The following is a 6,509-nucleotide window of genomic DNA, read 5'->3' as shown; positions in this document are numbered from 1 at the left end:
AACTGATTGAAAACTTTGTCCAGAATTTGAATGTAGTTCTCTTCGCTTCTCACTTCTCGTATAGCATCACTTATTTTTGCCATATCTGCTTCATCTCTTCTTCTTATTCTCTTAGCCTCTTTTTTCTTTCATCTTAATAGTCTGGTAAACTTCGTTACGCTATGTTTGCTAATTATGATTTCTTTGTGATTTTATTTTGTTTATTATGTTTGTTAACCTTACTGACCATGATGTCATTTGTAAAAATGTACACGGTTATTTGTCAACTCGACTACAAGGAAAATGGGCAGCTAAATCCCTCAGTGGTTAAAGAAGTCAGACTGAATCACGATGAGACCCAACACTTGAGAAGCATTCAAGGTAAAATGAAAAGACATTGGTGATCCTTATAAGCATTGGAAAGGTACAATCTTGGAGTATTGTAGGCGGCTAAATGGTACAATAAAGGTCCTTTTGCAGCATACTTATATGTACATAGACAGGTGATCTTAATAAGCATTAAAAAGATAGGATCTTGGAGTTTTATAGGCTGTCAAATGGTGCAATAAAGGTCTTTGTGCAACATGCTTATATGCACACGGACATAATGCTACATCACCACGATGAAAGTACAAGAACTAAGACAAACAGTAAGATTCAATAAGTAGTCTTTGTTTTTTATGTTCGATACCTAATTATTTTGTGCTCTATAGCTATGCATTGAAATTTTCTTGTCGCTTTATGTCCATCAAATGTACAGGAGTGACAGAATGCAGAGTGCATCAGTGCAAGAATCAATGTCTTCCATATAAAGACAAGTATATATTGTTATATGACTACCCATCCAACCATTTAGCAGCATAGGGAATCTTCTTTTACAATTCCATGTATGTTTTGGCTAAGGCAAATGATAATATTGGTAGACTAGACTCTATCTCTCTACCACCATTGTTTAGCCAAGAATGGGTTTGTTCTTGCACATACATCATTGTCTACTATAACTAGGTACTTCATTGTTTGGGAGGTAAACATTATACATATGATTTCGTTATAGAAAATGGCGACTACAAAGCTTGGATCAAGACATGTGTGATGGAACTCACTCTTCCATCATAGATGTTGTAATCCAATCACAAAGGTCGAGACCCATTAGTGCTTAATCTAGAAAGCCATCGGCCATTGGCCTTTCTTAGACAAGAGATCCAATTGATGTGTAGTGATGCATCGAGGAATTTTTATTTTAAGTTAGATGGTAAGAAAATCGAAAGCAAGAGTGAAGCTTCCAAAACTTGCCTTGATTGTATCAAACCACATATCTTAGAGGTTGTTGAATCACCTTGAGATTGTAACCTTTCCATCTGTAATAAAATTTCAAGAGCTATCTTTGGTCTATATGTTGTGTAAATGTTACTTCTTTCTTCTTTTTGCATCTTTTTCTTTCTATTTGCTTCAATGGCAACCACACATTGTGAGAGGTGCCCAAGGCTAAAAATAAAGGTGGAGTGTAGAAAAAATAATAAATAAATGATTATGTGTAATGAATCTTAGTGGCAGGGACATCATGACAACGAGAAGCATAAGAATAGGTGCTGGAAAACCAGAATAGAAGGTGTATGGAGAAGAAAGGGAACCAATGCATTTGTTCCAGAAAGGCGGCAAAGCAGCGATGGACAAAAGGAAGAATCAATAAAATTTACAAGTAGGAGATAGATGAGTGGAAAAAGGAGAGACAAGAGAGAAGCAAGTGAGTAAAGAGGGAAAAGGATCTACAGTGAAGAAACCTATTGCAGATAGGAGGCTTCCAGTTCTCAGGGGTCTCAAAGATTGAAGCGCAATCCAATTGAGGAGGATTTGGGAAAATCAGAGCAGAGGAGGTGTCTTAGTCCAGAGAATTGAACATGAGATGTGTCCCTAGTTATCTCTGAAAGGCGACTTTGTTGGAGATGTGGTTTAGCCTAATACATGCTCAATTGTTGCTGTTGTAGGTCAGCCATGTGCTAAATCAAGTCTCTCTAGGAGAAGCTTGTAGTCTGAGTCAAGTTATTCACTGTAGTTAAGATAGTTTCAGGAGCATACCTATAAAAAACTCTAAGTTTGTTGACAAGTTTGAACCCATTGTCTCAGCGGTGTTGAGACAGTTTCTCTTTGTTTTGTGAACAGAATAGTGAATTTGATGCTCATACCTATGGCATGGTCAATTTGATGCTCATACCTATGGCATGGTCAATGTGTGTTTGTGTTTTGGAATTAGTTTGAGTTGATCTATTTGTTTTAGTTGATGTAGAGAACCTATGAAGAAGTGTCTGACAATCTAGGGGGTCTGAGCTATCCTTCTCTCATCTTCTATTGAGAGAATGCTGTCAGAATAGGATTAGAAGGGTGATAGTTATAGGTAGTTATGTTTCTAGGGAGTTAACTGATGCAGTAAAAAGTTAGTTCCGATCATTTGGTATACAAGGGAAGGCACTTTGAGTCAAGTATGACATATTGATGTCTGATAAAAGTTAGGTTGGAAGCTGGTCATTCTGGAGCAGCTGTGACTTGAAAGTGGTCAGTTCGATGTCTAGAGGGTCATATTTTGTTTTGGTTTAAGTGTTTAGAGGGTTTAGAGATCTTAGAGGACCCATAGCTAAGTGTGTCTGTTCTAGTTGAGTCAGCTGTCTCACAGCAATCAACAATCAGACAATAATAGTCGGTTGTTGATAAACAAAATGTCTTTGAAGTGGTATCTTCATGAAACTAGGATAGCCCAAGGGCTAGAAGGATACAACGGACATAAAATAGAGAGTTACTAATCGAGATAGGGATTCTGAGTTGGTTGGTTCTACCTCCGAGAACAGAATTGGTAGTAGTTAAAGACCAGTTAGATCAATGTCAACTAGAGATCAACTGAACATAGGGGGATGTCTAGTATGGCTCTAGAGATGATAGATTAATGCTAGCTGATTGGGGAGGACAATAAGAGGTCCAAGAGGATGAATATTGGGTTGAATCCTGCGTCAGGTACCCGAATCAGTTTATAGGCATCTAGGACAGAATAGAGTCAAGATGACGTTAGCAGGAGAGAGCTGATAGGTTTTAAGAAGATTAGGGTCAAGTGTTCTTCCATTGAAAGACACTCTAGAGGATTGGCGATGTATTTCTATCTGTAGTCACCTGTTCTAAATATTTTGTCAGAAGTTGTTCATTTTTGCGAGGTAAATTTTCACCAATTTTTCTATCAATTAGGTGTAGCTGGTGTCAGCTCAAAGTGGTTATAAAGCCAGATCCTAGCTTGGTTTGAATGTTTGGTGGGTTTAGAGGTGTTAGCTGACCCAAAGAAGAGAGTATCTACATCAACTAGGTCAGTGTAGCAAGCCTTAAAGAAGACAGACTCCTCGGAGGTAGTTGTGCATCAGCTGCTGCTGTCAGAGTCTGTAAAGTGACAACCCTTCAAGTTTGGAGGTGCCTGAGGTCTTGTGGATGTCAGAGGACACTTGAGAAAAGTTTCTATTTTAGTGAAGGCTTCTGATTCAGAATTCTGTACATCAGATTTTTTTAGACAGAACTCAATTTACTCTTATCGGCTAGGGGGTCAGAAGGTGGTTAGCAAAGGATCCGAAGAGGTTCTGGGGATGTAGATGTGAGATCAACTGACCTTGGAGGACGTTTTTAAGAAGGGGGAGGGTCTGTTTTTGGATTGGTGTTAGACATCAAGCTTTCGGAGGTAGAATTTTCCATTTATGTGACAGTTGTTGAGGGAAATTGCTTCATTTGGAGATGCTCTAAGGGTCAGAGCTTGAGATTAGACAAAGATTGGGGAAGGTTGGAAGGTCTGGAGGATGTTTGACTGACTAGGATCAGAAATCAGAAGTCGGAGACGGATTTCAGACAACTAGAGTGTATACAGGTGAGAAGGTCATCAGGGTGTCAGCAGCAGCAGCAGTAGCAGGGGAGAGTTGATAGGCTCAGAGGAGATCTAAAGCAAGCTACTATTGATGAGTGACCAGTGGGACAAGTAAAAACAATGGTTACCTTAGCATGATAGGAAGCATGTCTCGTGGTGTCAGAGTCCACCCTGTTTGGTACCAACAATGAGTTGTGTCATGGTTCGTGTGGTGCTAGTGGCAATGAGCACAATATTATTTTCATCTAGATCTTAGCATTGAACACTCCATGATTGTATGATTTCAACAATAAATTATGCAGCACCAAGCTATATCTCTCCATGGTGGGAATAGGTGACAAGTTTTTTTTAAGTTGATTTTTTTTCCTTTTTTTGTGCTCGTGTCTTTTTGTATGAACTCGGCTCACATACTTCCCTGGTGTGAAACAGGCCTATATGGGATATAAAAATTTAAGAATAGGACCTAGGACAAGATTGGTGTGCACTTATTGGATAATAAGTGTACTTAATTCTCCAATCATTAGGGCAAGAATTTTTCTTGGAATTTGTGGCTGATACAGTTTGTATGACAAGAATATTTTCCGAGGACATGAATCGGTGTGTCTGTATACGTCCTTATGATTGTAATAATTGGTCCGTACTATATTAGGTTTACCTATCTCCAAGCTCACGTCTGCAAGTTTACATGCCTAAGCTCACATATGTCTCACGTGTCCGAGCTCAAGGCTCACATGTCCAAACTCACGGCTCAGTGTGCTCACATGTCAAAATTCACATCTTTTTGTGTGGGGCTGTAGGCTCACGTCCCCTACCTGAGAGTTGGTTTGGCCTAAGTTTTTATGGTTTTTAAAAATTTTTAGACTTGATAAGGTGTACTCAGTGCTCTTAATCCAAATAAACATTGTGATACAAGTATTTAAGTTTTTTTTATTGATTTTGGATCATTTTGTGCATGCTTCTATACCAATTCAACAATATATAAACAATTTATGAAAAAATATATAATGTATGAACATAAATTGATAACTTCACTCTAATTCAACCTAATGAAACTCAATGCTCATGTTTTTGGAGTGGATTCCACTCCTAAATCATAATTACTAAGCTAATTCTTGGATCAAAGCATTGTCTTATAAAATTTAAGTGCATGATCGTGGAGGTAAGATGGTGAAGTGCCTTACGATATGTGGACAAGCAAAACCCAGTCAAACAGTGGAGTGGTTTAATAACGTGCATCTCTTGCTTAGAAACATTCCTTGAATATACTAGAATACAATCAAAGAAGACAAGGACAAATTCATCCAAGTGCTCTCTTAAGATATCTTGCACAAGGCAATTGAATGTAACATGAGCATTTATTAACCTAAATGGCATCACTATGAACTCATAATGTCTATATCGAGTATTGAAAGCTATTTTTGGTATATCTTGCTCCTTGCTTCTACTATGGTAATACCACGATTTTAGATAAATCGTAATAAAAACTGGTCACATGCAATCTAGCCAAGAGCTCATCAATTCTAGGGATAGGGTACTTTTTCTAGGGATAGAGTACTTGTTCTTAATACTCAATTGATCCAACCCACGTGTCACATCTTTATTTCTCTCAAAAAGAACACATGCACACCCCACAGGGATATATTGGACCTAATGAACTCTTGTTCCAAAACCTGTCAAAAGTTGTCTTGGCTACTTCTTGAGTTCAATGACCTCTGGTGGAATTGCAATTTAGTAGGCTTGCTTGACTGTAGGTTGAGCTCTAGAAATCAACTCGATTCTATGGTCTACTCCTCAAAATAGTCGCATGTGTGCCAACTCTTTCGAAATTATGGCATATTCACTTAACCACTTTGGTTCCCTAGACTCCGGCTCCTTGTATAATGAGTTTAGCTTGACAATATAGATGACATGTTTCTTCCTGAGTCTTTCAACAATTTAGAGACTTTACCAAACTACAATGATGGAGACCCTAAGGTTCCAATCCCTTGAACCTTGTTTCTTTGAAGATCAAGAAAAGAGATGGTTCTTTTGTGATAATGGATGTCAACTTGATTTTCGGTGAGCCAATCCAGTGTAAAAATACAATCATAGATTCCTAGGGATAAGACCTTAACACTAGAATTGTAAAGAAAAAGCCACTTTTGTGGCTTTTAGAGACTTTTGCAAATAAATTGTTACTTCTTGGGTATAACTCTATAGCTAAAATCATTTCAGGGAAAAACGCCCAAGACCAGATAGGAGCTAAAAATAATAATGGGCCTTAAAAAGGGTAAGATTATGTATGCTAATATTACCATCTTTTAGAGTCATTTTGTTGAAATGCTCAAAATTTTTAAAAATTATCTAGAAAACACCTCAAAAAAAATTTACCAAAAATGCTATGAAAAATCCATTTGTACATATATAATACACTTATAAACTTTTTTTCATGTATACATAAAAACTGTTGACATTTTCAACCCCCCCCTCCCCGAGTTGCATTACACAATGTTGTTTTTGGTAATTTGACTTGTTTTTTTAATGACTTTTTAATTTGACATTTTAAAGAAAAATAGTAATAGCCAATTTTTCTTTGTATCTAAAAAGAGCACCTAAGAAGTTTTGTCAAGTTTTATAACCATATAAGAAAGTTATAGAGAATTAC

Source organism: Cibotium barometz, chromosome 1, assembly GCF_041138505.1.
Source record: "Cibotium barometz isolate CiBa-2024 chromosome 1, ASM4113850v1, whole genome shotgun sequence".
Taxonomy (NCBI): domain Eukaryota; kingdom Viridiplantae; phylum Streptophyta; class Polypodiopsida; order Cyatheales; family Cibotiaceae; genus Cibotium; species Cibotium barometz.
The sequence above is the reverse complement of the archived record's forward strand: the minus strand, read 5'-3'. Positions refer to the sequence as shown.